Below are 16,059 nucleotides of genomic sequence, written 5' to 3' on the forward strand. Positions count from 1 at the left end.
AGTGGCCATTTTGAGCAAAAAATCACAACCCCGTCACACTCAACCCTGTTACTTATTCAATCATAACGGGGTTGTGAGATTGAGATTTTTAACACTTTGGTTTTGAAGTTATTCAGTTATTTAAATGAATTATTATATTTGATCAAGAGTCTTATACCACATGCATATGTCTTATACCACATGCATATGTTTGTACATCTATGAGTATCGTGCACGCGGCACACCTAAATGCTGATCCTAAAAAAAAGGGAGAAATACCTGCAGAATGAACGCCAGAGATGGCCTGTATTCAGTCAGTTTATAATGTTCTAATGTATACTACGTTATTGTTGTTTTTCCTGCAGTCAGGTTAATAAAACTCTGTTCAGTTGCAATGTATATATATTGTTTTTCTTAGTAGCATAATGAAATACAGTGTTTATAGAAAATCTTACAGTGAATGAGTAAAAAAACAACTATTTATTTGTTAAGATGTATTTGTCTCTTCAACCCCGTTACCATCTTTAACCCCGTTACCCTAGTCTCAACCCCGTCACACCTACATTTTTATTAATAATTTTTTTTAAGTTTATGAAAAAACAATTTAATGTTTGCTGAACTCAGTCTGAAATGTTCAGAGCAATCATAAGCATACTGATTTTAGCTCAAATTCTGAAGTTAAGGCACTTCTTTAATCAAAAATGATGAGGTTGTGGTCACAAAAAGTGCCCATTTCAGGCTTTAGTATAGCAAAAGTGTAAGATTTTATGTAACTTTTATATTTACAAATACTGAATTAGTGTGAGGGACATCTCATTAATAGGAAAATGTTGATTTCTTTACAAATACATTTTATAAACATATTCAGAGAGCTCCCATAGTGTCCATAACGGGGTTGAAGACTAATAGTGCCCATATCTTAAAATAATGACCAATAATAATAGGGATTTGATGCCTGAGGTGGGAAAATATGTTTTTCTGGAAGTTAAATATGTCATTAATGTTGTGGGGTGTTCAGAAAAGTAATACTTTTGTGTAAAAAATCTAAAAATGTGAAAGCCCAAATCGTACCGGTTTCATGGAATGACTCATTTACGCTAATGGCTAAACAAATAAAATAAATAAATTGAACTTTTATTTAAAAATCTAAAAAATAAACAGATTTATACTTTAGATAGCAGCTTTTTGATTCTTTAGTCCTATCATGATCGTCATGCACAGAGTACATGTGTTTTTATACAGGAAACTATGTGCACCTAACAGCTGGATTTGCTGACGTTTGCAAGGTTTGTGGAATTAAATGTTTAATAGGTATTTAAAGGCTTGTTTATGTGACCGGGGATTTTGATTAACCACCAGGAACACATTTATCGGGTTCATTTTGTAGGTTATTCTTTTACTATTTTCAAGAGTGATGATGATTCTTTCTAAACTGTTATCTCAAAAATGTAGCGTTCCGGCTCACAGCTTTCACAAAAAGGACTGGAAAAAGAAGAGGAAGTAAAACAGATTTTAGATAAACAAAAAATAAATAAATATGCAGAACTAGTGATAAAATGAAATCTCTAAGGTCTATGTTACTCATTGTATAATTATCTCTCTGATGCACTACATGCTTTAGTTTCACAATCTGCTTGCGTGTAAGCAAAAACAAAACTCATATACATCAGAAAATGTTAATACAAAAATACAGCCGTCACAAAATACAAAAGGAAATTACTGACATACAAATAAATAAATAATGCAACGCAACACAAAATTGCTGTCATAAAATACTGAAAAAGTACTACACAACCAATACAGTATAATACGGTACAATACGGCAGTGGGAATACTGTTCAAAGGAAACAAAGCATCATAAGTACATTGTTATTTTACCCACTTGCAAAAAATAAAAGGAAATAACTCTCACATAACGATGAGCTCCTACTTTACACCTCACGTTAACTTCATTAGGGCTGAAATTCCCAAAATCATGCTGTACACTGTGGAGATAATCACATAAAGTATAAATCACACATGTAACATTTTCAAAATGAAGTGTACAACGTTTTGTAAAACTACAACTGAACACCGCATGATGTGACATCATACCATCAGACTTTATACACGAAATAACTTTACAAATATGACCTCTCTTAGAAATAACACACAAATAGTTTTTTATAATATACGTGTGTATATATATATATACATATATAGCTGGAAACATTATATTTGCCGCTAGTAACATCACACAAAATGTCAGAGGATAAGAGCGCATGCGCATTTCCCATATGTAACACACACTGCACCACCTACTGACAACTCAAGGAAAATATAGGTATTCACTGCTTCTTTTGATTTTGTAATTCACAGAACACAGCAAATAATGATAAAATAACAAGTTTAATCATGCAAAGGGAGAAACAAACTTTTATTCTATTTACCACCCGGTTACATTTAAATTATCCAAATGTGTATTTTCTGAATGCCGACGTTGTATTTAAAAAGTATAATAGTGTTAGTATAATGGCAGATATCGACTGATGTCTGGGTAAGTAGTTCATGCTGTATGTCTTGTGTGCTGTATTTCACATCACTAACAGGTCTGATGCCATGATGTTTTTTTATGAGACACTTGACCTTGATGCTATTGGCATTCCATCTACGCTAGCCACTGTTTTTAATTTAAAAGCTGCACCAGAGGGAAAGATTATTACTAAAAATTGCTTACATTGTGGTCTGTTCCTTACATAAAACTGCTGTATGAGTTCTGTAGACTTGGAATAAAGTGCATGAGTTAGATCAGGGATCCTCAAATCTGGCCCACAAGATCCATTTTCCTGTTTAGAGTTTAGCTCTAACCCTAATCAAACACACCTGAGAATGCTAATCAATGTCTTCTGGATCATTAGAAAATAACAGGTGTTATTGAGTTTGATCAGGGTTGGAGCTAAACTCTGCAGCGCATTGGCCCTCTAGGGCAAGATTTGAGACACCCTGATTTAGATGGACTACTTTTATGGTGCCTTTTGTCTTTTTTTGAGCTTGAAAGCCCAGGGTCACTTAGAACCAGTGTTCCCTTTCAACTCTCAATGCTGCACTCATAGCGCTATGGGAACATAGGAAAAAAGTGGGAAAGTTTCTCCCTCACCGTGTTCAGGCGTCAAAGCTGTCGGCCAACCAACCTCGACCCAGTCCGGTTCCTCTGCGGCGAGAGTCACAAACAGAGTGTAGTGAGTTGTGCGCCCCTTGTAGGGACTGGGGAGCAGCTCGCCGCTCTCGGCAGCCCAGTAAGAGGCCGGACCTAAGGGCAATAATTTAGTCCAAAAAAAGTCCAGAGGACCGTGGGGGTGTGTCCTTCAATGGCATGGTCTACCATGAAACTGGGACAGGTACATTTGTTGACACAGGAACTGCAAGCTCTGCTGAACAAAGGGCCATAGAATATGTTCCCCTCCCAGTCAGAGAGTTGGGCTATTAAAGCCGTTACTTTCTGGATCTTCGCAGGTTGAACTGCTACCTCAGAACATACAAGTTCAAAATGCTGACAATCAAAATTATTGTTTCTCAGATCCAATCTGGGGATTGGTTTGTGACAATCCATCTCAAGAATGCATACTTTCATATAGACATTTTGCCACAACATAGGAGGTTCCTGAGGTTCGCTTTTGGGGGCGAAGCTTACCAGTATCGGGTTCTTCCATTCGGTCTAGCCTTGTCACCCCGCACATTCACAAAATGCATGGACACTGGCTCCGTTGCGACTCCAGGGCATCCGCATTTTAAATTACATAGATGACTGGCTGATTGTGACTCAGTCTCAAGAGCTTGCCCTAGCTCATCTCAAATCTCTGGGGTTGAGACTCAACTCCAAGAAGAGAGTTCACTACCCCGAGAACAACGTATTTGGGGATTGTATGGGATTCGATCACATTGCTGGTACAGCTGCCTCCTGCACATGTCGAATCCATTCTAAACACCCTAAAGAGTATCAGGCTAGGACAGGAATTAACTCTCTGTTACTTTCAAAGAGTTCTAGGTCTTATGGCGGCTGCATCCACGGTGATACCTTTGGGCTTCCTGCACATGAGACTGTTTCAGTTGTGGCTCAGAGCAAGGGAATTTCACCCATGGGCCAACCCCAGAGGCAAATAAGGGTTACGCGCCGGGGGCTTCATACCCTTTCTATATTGTTCAGACCCCGGTTTCTGACTTTGGGTCCAACTCTAGGCACATGTTTTTGTCCCAAAATGGTAATGACAGATACTTCCCTCACGGCCTGTCCAGTCTTAGATAGCCGTCCAGTCTAAGGGATCTGGAGGGGTCATCTTCTCGATTGGAACATCAATTGCCTTGAAATGATGGCTGTATTTCAGGCCCTGAAATACTTCCTCCAACAATTAAGGGGCTACCGTGTCCTAGTGTGGGTGGACAACACTGTGGTAGTCTCTTACATAAATTGCCAGGGAGGACTGCGTTCGCGCCGCCTGAATGGGCTAGCGCAACAGGTTCTGCTTTGGGCTCAGGGTGATTTACATTCCAGGGCAAGCTGTGACACACAGGGAATGGAAATTCCACCCCGAAGTAGTCAGACAAATCTGGGAAAGATTTTACGAAGCAGAGGTGGACCTCTTTGCTGCACAGGAGCCATGCTCAGATTGATGGGGTATCTAGGGAAGCACCCTCTTGTCTCCCGCTTCATTCGTGGATCTATGGGGTTGAGGCCGCCCTTTAGAGCGACAGTCCCTTTGTGGGACTTAGCAGAAGTGCTCTAGAGTCTGGTCAAGACCCCCTTTTGAACCCCTAGAGTCAGCGCCTGTCAAGCTTCTAAATCTTAAGATGTTTTTTCTCATGGTTATTACTTCTCTAAAGAGAATTGGGGATTTGCAGGCTCTGTCAGTGTCACCATCCTGCTTAGACTTTGCCCCGAGGGCAAACCGTACACCTGGTCGTTCTTGAGGCCTTCTGTTCTCCACCGTTCACAACGCAGGAGAAACTTCACTTACTGTGTCCAGTCCATGCTCTTCATATTTACGTTCACCACACTAGCCAGTGGTGTTGGTCGGAGCAGCTTTTCATATGCTCTGGGGGCCGCAACCGGGGGCAGCTGCCACTAGGCATATGATGTCACATTGGGTGAGGGATGCTATTGCCCTAGCCTATGAGGCGCACGGACGTGCTTCGCTTCTAGAAGTTAGGGCCCATTCAACCAGGGGGGTTGCATCCTCTAAGGGCCTAGCAAAGGGTGTCCCCTTGCAGCAAGTGTGTGATGCAGCAGGCTGGTCCTCCCAATGCACATTCATGCTACTCCGGGCTCGCATGTCCTTAAGTCGACATCCCAGAGTCATGTCTGAGACCTCTTTAATGTTTGTGCACTCACTACACAACCTTGTGGAGTCAAGACACTTCCGGTGTGGCGGCGTTGGTATTCTCATTCCTGTAGCGCTATGAGTGCAGCATTGAGAGTAGTTTTTGAAAGGGAACGTCTCAGGTTACTTGACTGTAACCCAGTTCCCTGAAAAAGCGGGATGTCTCATCAGACAAAGTTATAACCTGAAGGTTGTGTCCATTTCACGTCTATTTATAACCCCACAGGTGCACGCAATCCAATGACATCACCTACCGAGGTTATTTAAGCCAAATTCTTGGAGTGTTTGCCACGTATGCTTCACAACCAGTCGAACAAAGAATGTTCCCATAGCGCTATGAGCGCAGCATCTTGTTTCTGCTTTTTCAGGGAACAGGGTTACAGTCAAGTAACCCCAGACGTTAGTCTAGTATCATTAAGATACTTTTACAGATTTATTAATATTTTTAATTTCAAGAATATTTATTTTTCACAGAAAAATTATTTCTTTAACAATTCAATTAAAGTTTATTTGTATAGCGCTTTTCACGATACAAATCGTTGCAAAGCAAATTTACAGCAAATTACGTTTCTACAATATTTAGTGGTAGCTTATCAGTGGTGACTGTCAGTTAATGTACATATGGCAGAAATGTACGGAAAAATCAATTAAAGACGTAATCAAACAGACGATGAACACTGTTAACAGCAATTATTATATGATGCAATCAAACTTATAGCAAAATTTGGTAGTTCTGTATGTTGTTTCATGGTTGGCATCATCTGAGGTCCTCTGAGGGGTTGGCATCATCTCTTCAAAGGGGTTCTGGATCCAAACTGAAGCTTGTGTAAATCCTAGTTACTACGGGATGTCAATCCCGTGGCAGAAACAGAGAAACAAATAGAGACATAATTAGCGTAGCTGCTTTTCCAAACAAGCAAAATTGATTTGTTTAACCCAAGCTAAAGAATAATAATGTGCATTTGATTATGAGATGCATTATTTGAATGCTTGGCCAAAGAGATGTGTCTTTATTCTAGATTTAAACAGAGAGAGTGTGTCTGAACCCCGAACATTATCAGGAAGGCTATTCCAGAGTTTGGGAGCCAAATGCGAAAAAGCTCTACCTCCTTTAGTGGACTTTGCTATCCTAGGTACTACCAAAAGTCCAGAGTTTTGCGACCTTAGGGAGCGTAATGGATTGTAACGTGGTAGAAGACTAGTTAGGTATGCAGGAGCTAACCCATTAAGGGCCTTATAGGTAAGTAATAATATTTTGTAACTGATACGGAACTTAATCGGTAGCCAGTGCAGAGACTGTAAAATTGGGGTAATATGATTGGATTTTCTTGACCTGGTAAGTACTCTAGCCACTGCATTTTGGACTACTTTAGCTAACAACTACTTTAACAGTTTCTATGTCTCAGGTGGTAACAAGCTTCAAAAATGCCACCCTGTGTCTTTCCTCTCATTCACAGAAATTCATGGAAACATACACAAATGCATGCATGCAGAGTCATTGCCCTCTCATTCCCTTTCTGTTTCTCTGTCCTCTGTCTCTCTTTCCTCCTGCTGCTTTCTTTCACACTTGTTTCTTCTCTCTCTTTCTCTCCTTCTCTCTCTCTCTCTCTCAGTGTAGCTCAAAGAGCCATCTCTTCAGTGCCTGCTGCAGCTTAGGCGGCAAGTGGCTGTGAATGCAAATTAGATTCAAAAACAGACACACACAAATGCACACTCGCACACAGGGCTTGTACCTCTCCTGGTGCTTCGGAGAAGGATGAATGTGGAAGTAGAAACTGTGGGAGAAATAAAGAAGGAAAGAGCAATGGGAAGAAAGATGGAATGTGGTGAAAATAAAGAGGATAAGAGTTTGAGAATGTGTGAAGAGCGAACTAGTCATACCTTATATCAGTTTTTACTGTGGGAAAAGAAGATTTTGTACGCGTCCAGGCGAAACTCAGCAGACTTTTTTTGAGATGAGATGAGATGAGATGGAACACTGTCAGTGACAGTGACATGTTCTATTTTGATCCATGTGATTAGCAGCTACTTTTGTGTGTTTTAACAGGATTACAGCAATGTCAGCTGGAAAGTAAGGAAAACAATAGTCACTTAAAATGAGCTAGATTATATTAAATCAGCTAGATTAGCCTGCATCTCTCATTTGTGCAATTTATAACACAATCTCTTGCATTCACACACACATAAAAGTCATTAATAGGCCTCATAAGTCACCATGGAATGTTTGACTTATCGTAGAGTTATGATTATGTTTTTGCTCTCCAAGACACTATATGATTACAACCGACAGCATTATGCAATTATTATGCATGCAGATATTAGAATCTCATATTAATTTAGATATATTAATAATTAGTTGGGGTGCTCCGATCAGGGTTTTTGAGGCCGATCACCAATCGCCGATCACAGAAAGCAGTATCTGCCGATACCGATCACCGATACCGATCTTTTTAAAGCCTTCTTTTTATCATTTATAACTATTTATATTGATACTCCAATCAGGATTTTTAGACATTTATTCAGGGCCTGAATTTCATTTTTGAAAATGGGGGAATTCCCCTCTTAGGTGACTCTTGTGAGAGGGGAAGCAGCACGGACTGTGCTTTCACACAGGAGTCCACTACTGATCCGTGGCTGTTTACCACAAACACAACTTTATCCAGTCTTTCACAGACATGTTTAAACTCAATAGATATAAACAACACATTATTCAATGCTTTTTACTTTTGCATTTACTTCTAGATTTATATATTAAGTTTCTCAAGCAATTGGCAAAACATTTAAACTACTTTTCTTATGTTATCACAAACTTACCATTGACAGAAATAGTCAGCTCTACTGAATTTTCTTTTGCATTGAAATCTTTATTGCAAGCAATCCTGCGGTTCATAAAGAACTTTGTTTTCCTACCTACACTAGTGCCATCTCTTATTGCCTTTTTTATCTAAAAGTGCTCTTTTCCTTTCAAACTAGCCATCAAGCCATATGTGTTGACTGTGAAACACAGTAGACTTTAATAATATGCATTTATGGTGTAATTACTAAATTTTTGTGTCATCCATCTTCATATTTGCTACAAACAATGCGCTGTTACTTTAATTCAGCGCTTGCAGCGCAGCAATAGACTCGGTGTGGAAACGATCTCTGCACTGCTGCAGACGCGCCGCTGCTGGAACGCACTGCCGGACCGTAACTGTGTGCAGTGAACGCTTTATTAATATGCGTCCGCATATGCACTGCAAACGGAGCGTGTGTGAACTTGGCATTATGTGTGTGCTGCCAGTGTGCATGAGCGCTAAGTCTCCAGGAGAGTGCGCGAGTGCTGAATGGTTAAACACTGGCAAGAATTAAAAAGAAATGCAATTTATAAACTTTAGTGACGATGTGACACTGCCTCGACTGTGCGAGTAACAATTCCTGTCAACTGTGCAGCGTGCAGCTTGCTTATAGACAGACGTGATGTGTGGTGATTTGAAGCCAATTGCGTATTTTGAGAGAGAAAGAGAGAGCGCACGCGGTGATTCATTCACGCTGTGTGAAATTACGTCTCACACAAGGTTTTCAAATTACTTTATAAGTTATTTAATGAAAAAATATGAAGGTGAGTACCTCACCTTCAGCATTATAATTATTTCACCCGTGCCGGACAGACTGAGACGGTGCCGCTGCATGTCGTGCCAAACCTCTCACGGCAGCGTCATCAGCTTGAGATCGGCCTTTTTAGAGACCGCCGACCAATCATCCCAACGTGATGATCGGTCGATAGTGATCGGTAGCCGATCAATCGGAGCACCCCTAATAATTAGTTCATTGAGATTAATAATATGATTATATTTGTACTCCAATAAATGCATTTCTCACATGGTAGTACTATTTAGAATGCTTTTTTTTTTTTTAAGTGAACAGTTGCCCGCACCTAAAATATAATTTTCCCCTTGTAAATATATTTTTAACTAAAATATTAATATTAAATGACCATATTCACAGCCATAAATATTTCTATTAATAATTTCCTTTTATTTGAAGCCATTTTATTGTCAGGATTATGGACTGGTTTTTGTTGTTTTCCCTCCCCATGTGTTCCGTGTCCCAGTTAATTGACTGATTCCATGCACCTGTGTTCCCCTGATTGCCCTGTGTTTAAAAGTCCCAGTCTGTTCAGTTTGTATTTGTCAGGTCTTGAATGTCTTCCTTGTGCTCTGTATCTCCCTGTTGGATTATTAAAGACTCTCGTTTTGTGAAATCTCCACGTCTCCTCATTTCCTCATTCCCTTGCTCCAGCGAATCGTGACAGAAGACCCGACCGAAACAGTTACCTCCGTATGTCTACCCTCCGTTTTTGTTTCCACTTTTTTCCCTCAATTCCCTTGTGTTTAACATGGATCCCCTCTCCCGTCCAGAGTACTGATCGCTCGAGGGCCATACTAGACTGTTCCTGGTCCTCGCTGCTCTAACCAGCTACCCGGACGACGCGCTCTGTGCATTTTACGACGCCAGTTTAAATATCTAGTGCAGAGCTCTTTTGTCCGAAGATGGACCTCGAGCGAATTTCTCCACCTTTGTGGAGTGGACACTCCTGGAGTTCCACTCCTGACCCAGTGCTCTGCCCACCATCTCCCCGATGCGCGGAGCACATGCCAGAGCCCGCCGCGACCGACGAGCCATCGCAGCACGGAGAAACAGAGCTGAGGATCACCGCGGAGCCGGAGCTGCAAATGACGTCAGTCAAGGTGTGTAAGCCGGCAACAATGCCCACCACGAGGGAGAAAGCCACGGACGGTGTGAGCGTGGAGAGGAGCTCCGCCCCCTGCACCGCGACTGAGGGAGAGCTGTGTATGGTGCGGCGACTGTGCCACACCGAAGAGGAGAGGGCTCCCGTTCCTAAGTTCTGACCTGAAAGCCCAGAGGCTCACAAATACCTGCCCTCCCAATCGCTCCTGGTTCCTGCCTCCTCCGCTGTCGTCTGGCAGCCCATCTGCTCGCCCTCAGCCCACCATTTTTGCGGTGTGAGCTCCGCGGGACTGCCATCCTCCAGTGTCGCCGTGGCTGGAGTTTCCCTTGAGTCCGCCTCCAGCCTCTAAGCCCCGGACTCCGCCTCGGCCCGTGGATCCATCGGCTCCTAGCTCCCTCCTCTCCGCCATGGCCCGACAGTCTACTAGCTCTGCCGGGCTCCTTCGTCCCTCCGGCTCCACCTTGGTCTGGCATCGACCATACTGCGCCTCAGGACTCCACTCCTCCGGCTGTGCCTCGTCCCTTTGTCCCTCTTGTGCTCTGTATCTCCACATCTCCTCTTTTCCTTGTTCCCTTGCTCCAGCGAATCGTGACATTTATATTATTATGATTACATTGAATAATATATATTTGTTCCTAGACTTAATTATCTACTGTATTTTTTGTGGGTTTTCTCTGCATCTTTGTGACAATGCAGATCAAAAACATAAAGACCCATATGTACCTCATATTTGATGGTTAAAATGTGTCGCCTTATTGAGGTAAAAGTTGTGTGTTAGTCCTGACAGGTGTTTTCTTCAGATTTGAATTAAATCAGGGATGTCCAGTCCTGCTCCTGAAGGGCCTTCATAATTAAACATACCTGAACCAGCTAATCAAGGCTTTTAGGATTACAAGATTCTTCCAGGCAGGAGTATTGAAGTGGTTTAGAGCTAAATACTGCAGGAAGGTGGCCCTCCAGGAGCAGATTGGACAGCCCTGTGTTAAATCATGCATTATATTGCAGTTCTTAATAACGTTACTGGTCAACTGGCCTTCAATTTACTCACCCAAAGTCAATTTTTACTTGGTGAGTGTTAATTTTGGACCCTGTACTCATGTATTGCATGTATTGGCTGCTAGGGACTAAGAATTTTTTTTCTAATTACACTACCTTTCAAAAGGTTGAGATTCATATATGTGTCATATATGCTCATACCAAGGCTGTGCTTATTTGATCAAATATACTGTAAAAATAGTAAGACTGTATATATGTAAAATGTAATTTTATCCCCGTGATGGTGAAGCTGAATTTTCAGTATCCATTAGTCAAGTTAAAAATCAAACTAATATGCTGATTTGATGCCCAAGTAACATTTCATATTATTAGTAATGTAAAAAAATTATATTTAATATTTACAGTTAATATTTTGCTTAATAGTTTTCCGGAAACTGTGATACGTTTTTCAGGATTGTTTTTTAAATAAAGTTTTTTTTTCTGTCACTTTTGATCAATATAATGCATCCTTGCTGTAAGCAGTTCTTTCTTTCAAAAAAAAATCTTACTGACAAATTTTAAGCAGTAGTGTATATATCATACTGTCACGAATCCGGTCCATGAACTTTCCTTTTCATTGACTCTCGCACCACACAAACTGTTGCATAGCACCCCGGACTACATTTCCCATCATGCATTACTGATTGCACTCAGCACGAATTGCACACACCTGTTTACACTGATTGCACCCAGCTGTTTCATATCACTCCCTCACTATATAACACTCACTCTTATCCCTTCCCTCGGCCGAGTATTGTTTCAGCGTTTATCACTCCCCTAGAGATAGCTACCTTACGGAGCCTTAGCCTTAGCCTTAGCCTTAGCCCTAGCCCTAGTCGTTTGTCATAGCCATAGCCTTAGCCCTAGTCGTTTGCCTTAGCCATAGCCTTAGCCCTAGTCGTTTGCCTTAGCCATAGCCTTAGCCCTAGTCGTTTGCCTTAGCCATAGCCTTAGCCCTAGTCGTTTGTCATAGCCATAGCCTTAGCCCTAGTCGTTTGCCATAGCCTTAGCCCTAGTCGTTTGCCTTAGCCATAGCCTTAGCCCTAGTCGTTTGCCTTAGCCATAGCCTTAGCCCTAGTCATTTGCCTTAGCCTTAGCCTTAGCCCTAGTCATTTCTCCTTAGCCTTAGCCTTAGCCCTAGTCATTTGCCTTAGCCTTAGCCTTAGCCTCCTCGGTTTCTGATCTTCGCCTGGTCCCCTGGATTCACCCCTTTTGTCTTGCCCCTTTTGATTCTGTCTGCCGATCGTCGACCTGCGCTAGCCCTAGGACTATTCTTGTGTTTTGCCCACCATATACCTGTTTGCCATCATCTGACCCCTGCCTGCTGTATGACCACATCTGTCTTCTCCAATAAAAGCTCTGCGAATGGATCCGCAAGTCTCATGTCTCGTCAGCCCCGTAACACATACACTCGAATTAAACATAAATTTAATGAGATTTTTGCTATAAAAAAAGAAATTATCAAGTAAGACAAATACAAGTATATTTACAGTACATTCTCTGAATACATAGGACACAATATCTTATGCCGTTTTGCTTTTCAGGTATATTGATCTTGTTCTAAGAATGCTTAGATGGTTTTACGTTAAAGATACTGATTGAGTTTTTTCAGTCTAGTTTGGATTATCCCTGTAGTAGTGGACCATTTAAGTACATTAGTTCTTAGAATATGATATTACAAGAGTCATTATAATGAGCTCTTGGCTCATGTCAGTTGTATGCAGGATTTGAAGAGCCTAATGTCAGTCTTATGACAGCTCTCTGCAGTCTTTATGACTGAGCAGGCAGATATATTGCCGGGCATAATTTTTCTCTGGAGACCCAGCTTTAATTCCATGTGGCGGGGGTTACCGGGGAAACAGTTTTAACCTTCATGCTGTCTGCATCTCCACCGCACCTAAATGTCATCCCATCCAGCTCTGCTCTGTTCAAATACTCCTCTTTTCACACATTCACTCCATCCCAGTCACCTTATCTCTGTGTACCTCCCTCACTTTCTCTCTATCTACAGCAAACATTTTCATTCAGCCTTCTCCTTTTCTCCGTTTATCACTCTTTCCTTTTTATTGTTATTATTTTCTCTCTTTTTTTGTACATGGTACCATGGCAATATTGTGACACTACTTTGATGGTAATATAATAGGGTTATATAAAATAATTTGCAGCAGTGGTTCTCAACCTTTTTGACTCAAAGTCCAGCACAATATTTCTGTATTTCTGCTGTTCATTCTCAAAGTTTTTTATTGACATATTGAATTAACATGGTTAATTTTTATTAAATAATTTCTTAATTCAAATACTTGTAAGCCACCCTTGGTAGTTTGGTGAGGCCCCCTGGTGGTTCCTGGCCCACTGGTTGAGAAAAAGCTTTGAGACATCATCATAGTCTAATTATCTACTACAAAATAAAGGGAGCTTTTTACTACAATACTAATTTCTTGCCTTTTTTCTCAACTGTCACAGCACTGAATGCACGGCATAGTGGGATATTATAGACAGCGAAGGATAAATCAATGCTACCTTCAAAAATCGATCACATGAAGGTGTAGACAGGATGTGACACGATCATAGGATTCAGACGTGCCTTGTTGCCTTCTTACCTCCTTATGTTGCCTGAAGAGGCAGCTAGGGTTTAGTTCCAATCGTGTTCCAACACATCTGAATGTAATTTTAATTAAGTAAAACCAAAAACATTGATTAGTTTATTCAGGTGCTTTTAATTAATGTTGAAACTAAACTCAGCAGGAAAGTGGCTCTTCGGGACCAGGAATGAGAAACCCTGGATTAGGCTGTGCGTGTTATTGGACAATGTTAAGTAATAACCAAATGCTGTAGCAGCTAGTTTTAGGATTGCTGATGATCAAATTAGCATTTACTTTGCCACCTTTTGTCAGGATTGGACTGTCTTTGTTGTGTTTTGCTCCCCATGTGCTCCCCATGACCCAGTTTCTCCCTCATGTGCCCTTATTTGGTCGTTCCTGTTTCTGTCCTCGTCTCTTGATTAGTCATCCTGTTCACCTGTGTTCCTCCCAATTCCCTCGTTATCCTGTGTATTTAAGCCCCAGTCTGTTCAGTCTGTGTTTGTCGGGTCTACATGTTGTGAACGTGTGTCATCTTCCCTTCCTGGTGGGGATTACTCCTGTTTGGATTTAATAAAAGTCTGTGTTTTTTCCTATTTAACATCTCCATCATTCCTTCTGGCAACGTATCGTGACAGAAGACCCGACCAACAAACCCCTCCGTTTGTTTTCCGTTTTCCATTCAGTGTTTTTTGTTTGCATAGTGTTTCCTTCCCCATGGATTCCCTCGCTGTCAAGTTGACCTCCCTCGCCCGCAAGGACCTTTCCCTTTTGGAGTATGCTGTGGAGTTCAGCCAGCTTGCCGTTTTAATGGCGTTCAACGACGCTGCGCTAAACTCCCTGTTCTGGATCGGGGCCAATTACTACCGCCCCGTCGACCTCCCAGACACCACCGGACTGTGCTGGACGGAGGCTATCATCCAGTGTCTGGAGAGCATCTACCCCCGATCCAGAACACAGCCAGACCCAGAGCCCAGCCCACCATCACCCCGCTGCATGGAGCTTAAGCCCAAGCCCACTGCTGACAGAGAGCCCGCCGCAACCGACGATCCATCGCCAGAGAGAGCGCCAGTGCTGAGGATCGGCTCGGAGCCCGAGCTTGTGAGAGCCAGCTACAGAGCTCGCTACGGGGGAGAGCATCATGGACAATGAGACCACGGAGAGGAGCTCTGCCCCCTGCACCATGGCTGAGGGTGAGCTGTCTAAGGATCTGGGTAAAGGAAAAGTGGAAAGAGACTTAATTGATTTGTATACCGACCTGCCCCCTTTCCTCCCTCCTCCGTCGGTGACCTCTGTCCCTCCCATTCCTGTTTCCACGTCCAGCCCAGAGAGGGCTCCTGTTCCCAAGTTAAGCCCGGAGGCTCACAAATGCCTGCCCACCTGCTTCTGCCTCCTCCCCCGCTGTCGTCTGGCAGCCCCTCTGCTCGCCCTCAGCCCACCATCAGTGCAGTGCGAGCTCCGCGGGTCTGCCATCCTACATCTTCTCCATGGCTGGAGAATCCCTTGCCTCCGCCTCCAGCCTCTAAGTCCCAGACTCCGCCTCGGCCCGTCGACCCAGCAGCTCCACCATGGCTCCTAGCTCCCTCCTCTCTGACATGGCCCATCAGTCCACTAGCTCCACCGGGCTCCCTCATCCCTCCGGCTCCTCCTTGGTCTGTCGTTGACCATCCATCACCTCGGGACTCCACTCCTCTGGCTGCGCCTCGTCCCTCCGGCTCTGTCAGGCTCCTCCATCCCTTCGGCTCCTCCTCAGTCCTCTGTCGTCCAGCTCCACTGCGGCCTTCTGGATCCCCGCCTCGGTCGACCGGAGCCATCTGCTTCGCCTTGGCCCTCCGGATCCTCCCCGTCGCCCTGGCTCATCGGCTCTCCGTCACCGCATCAGGCGCCTCTGCCACCTGCTCTGCCGCAGTCGGTTGGCCCCCTGGAGTCGTCAGCCCTTCCTCCTCCATGGCTCCTCCCTCCGTCAGCGCCACCGTGGGTCGCTTTCATGGATGTGGCCTGGGTCCCACCTGGCACCGCATGCTCCCTCCTGTTTCCTCCTCTGTCTGCTGGCCCCCTCCTGGGTGTCTGTCCACCATGGCTCCTAGCTCCCTCCTCTCTGACATGGCCCATCAGTCCACTAGCTCCACCGGGCTCCCTCATCCCTCCGGCTCCTCCTTGGTCTGTCGTTGACCATCCATCACCTCGGGACTCCACTCCTCTGGCTGCGCCTCGTCCCTCCGGCTCTGTCAGGCTCCTCCATCCCTTCGGCTCCTCCTCAGTCCTCTGTCGTCCAGCTCCACTGCGGCCTTCTGGATCCCCGCCTCGGTCGACCGGAGCCATCTGCTTCGCCTTGGCCCTCCGGATCCTCCCCGTCGCCCTGGCTCATCGGCTCTCCGTC

The 16,059-nt window shown here is 43.6% G+C and overlaps 1 protein-coding gene across 5 annotated transcripts in view; it reads left to right on the forward strand.

Annotated features, from left to right (window-relative positions):
• The window catches only part of nlgn2a (neuroligin 2a), a 226,299-nt gene that overhangs the window by 101,676 nt on the left and 108,564 nt on the right, over positions 1-16,059 (forward strand). The window lies entirely within an intron of this gene.

Source organism: Sinocyclocheilus grahami, unplaced genomic scaffold (assembly GCF_001515645.1).
Source record: "Sinocyclocheilus grahami isolate Dianchi unplaced genomic scaffold, SAMN03320097.WGS_v1.1 scaffold961.1, whole genome shotgun sequence".
Classification (NCBI taxonomy): domain Eukaryota; kingdom Metazoa; phylum Chordata; class Actinopteri; order Cypriniformes; family Cyprinidae; genus Sinocyclocheilus; species Sinocyclocheilus grahami.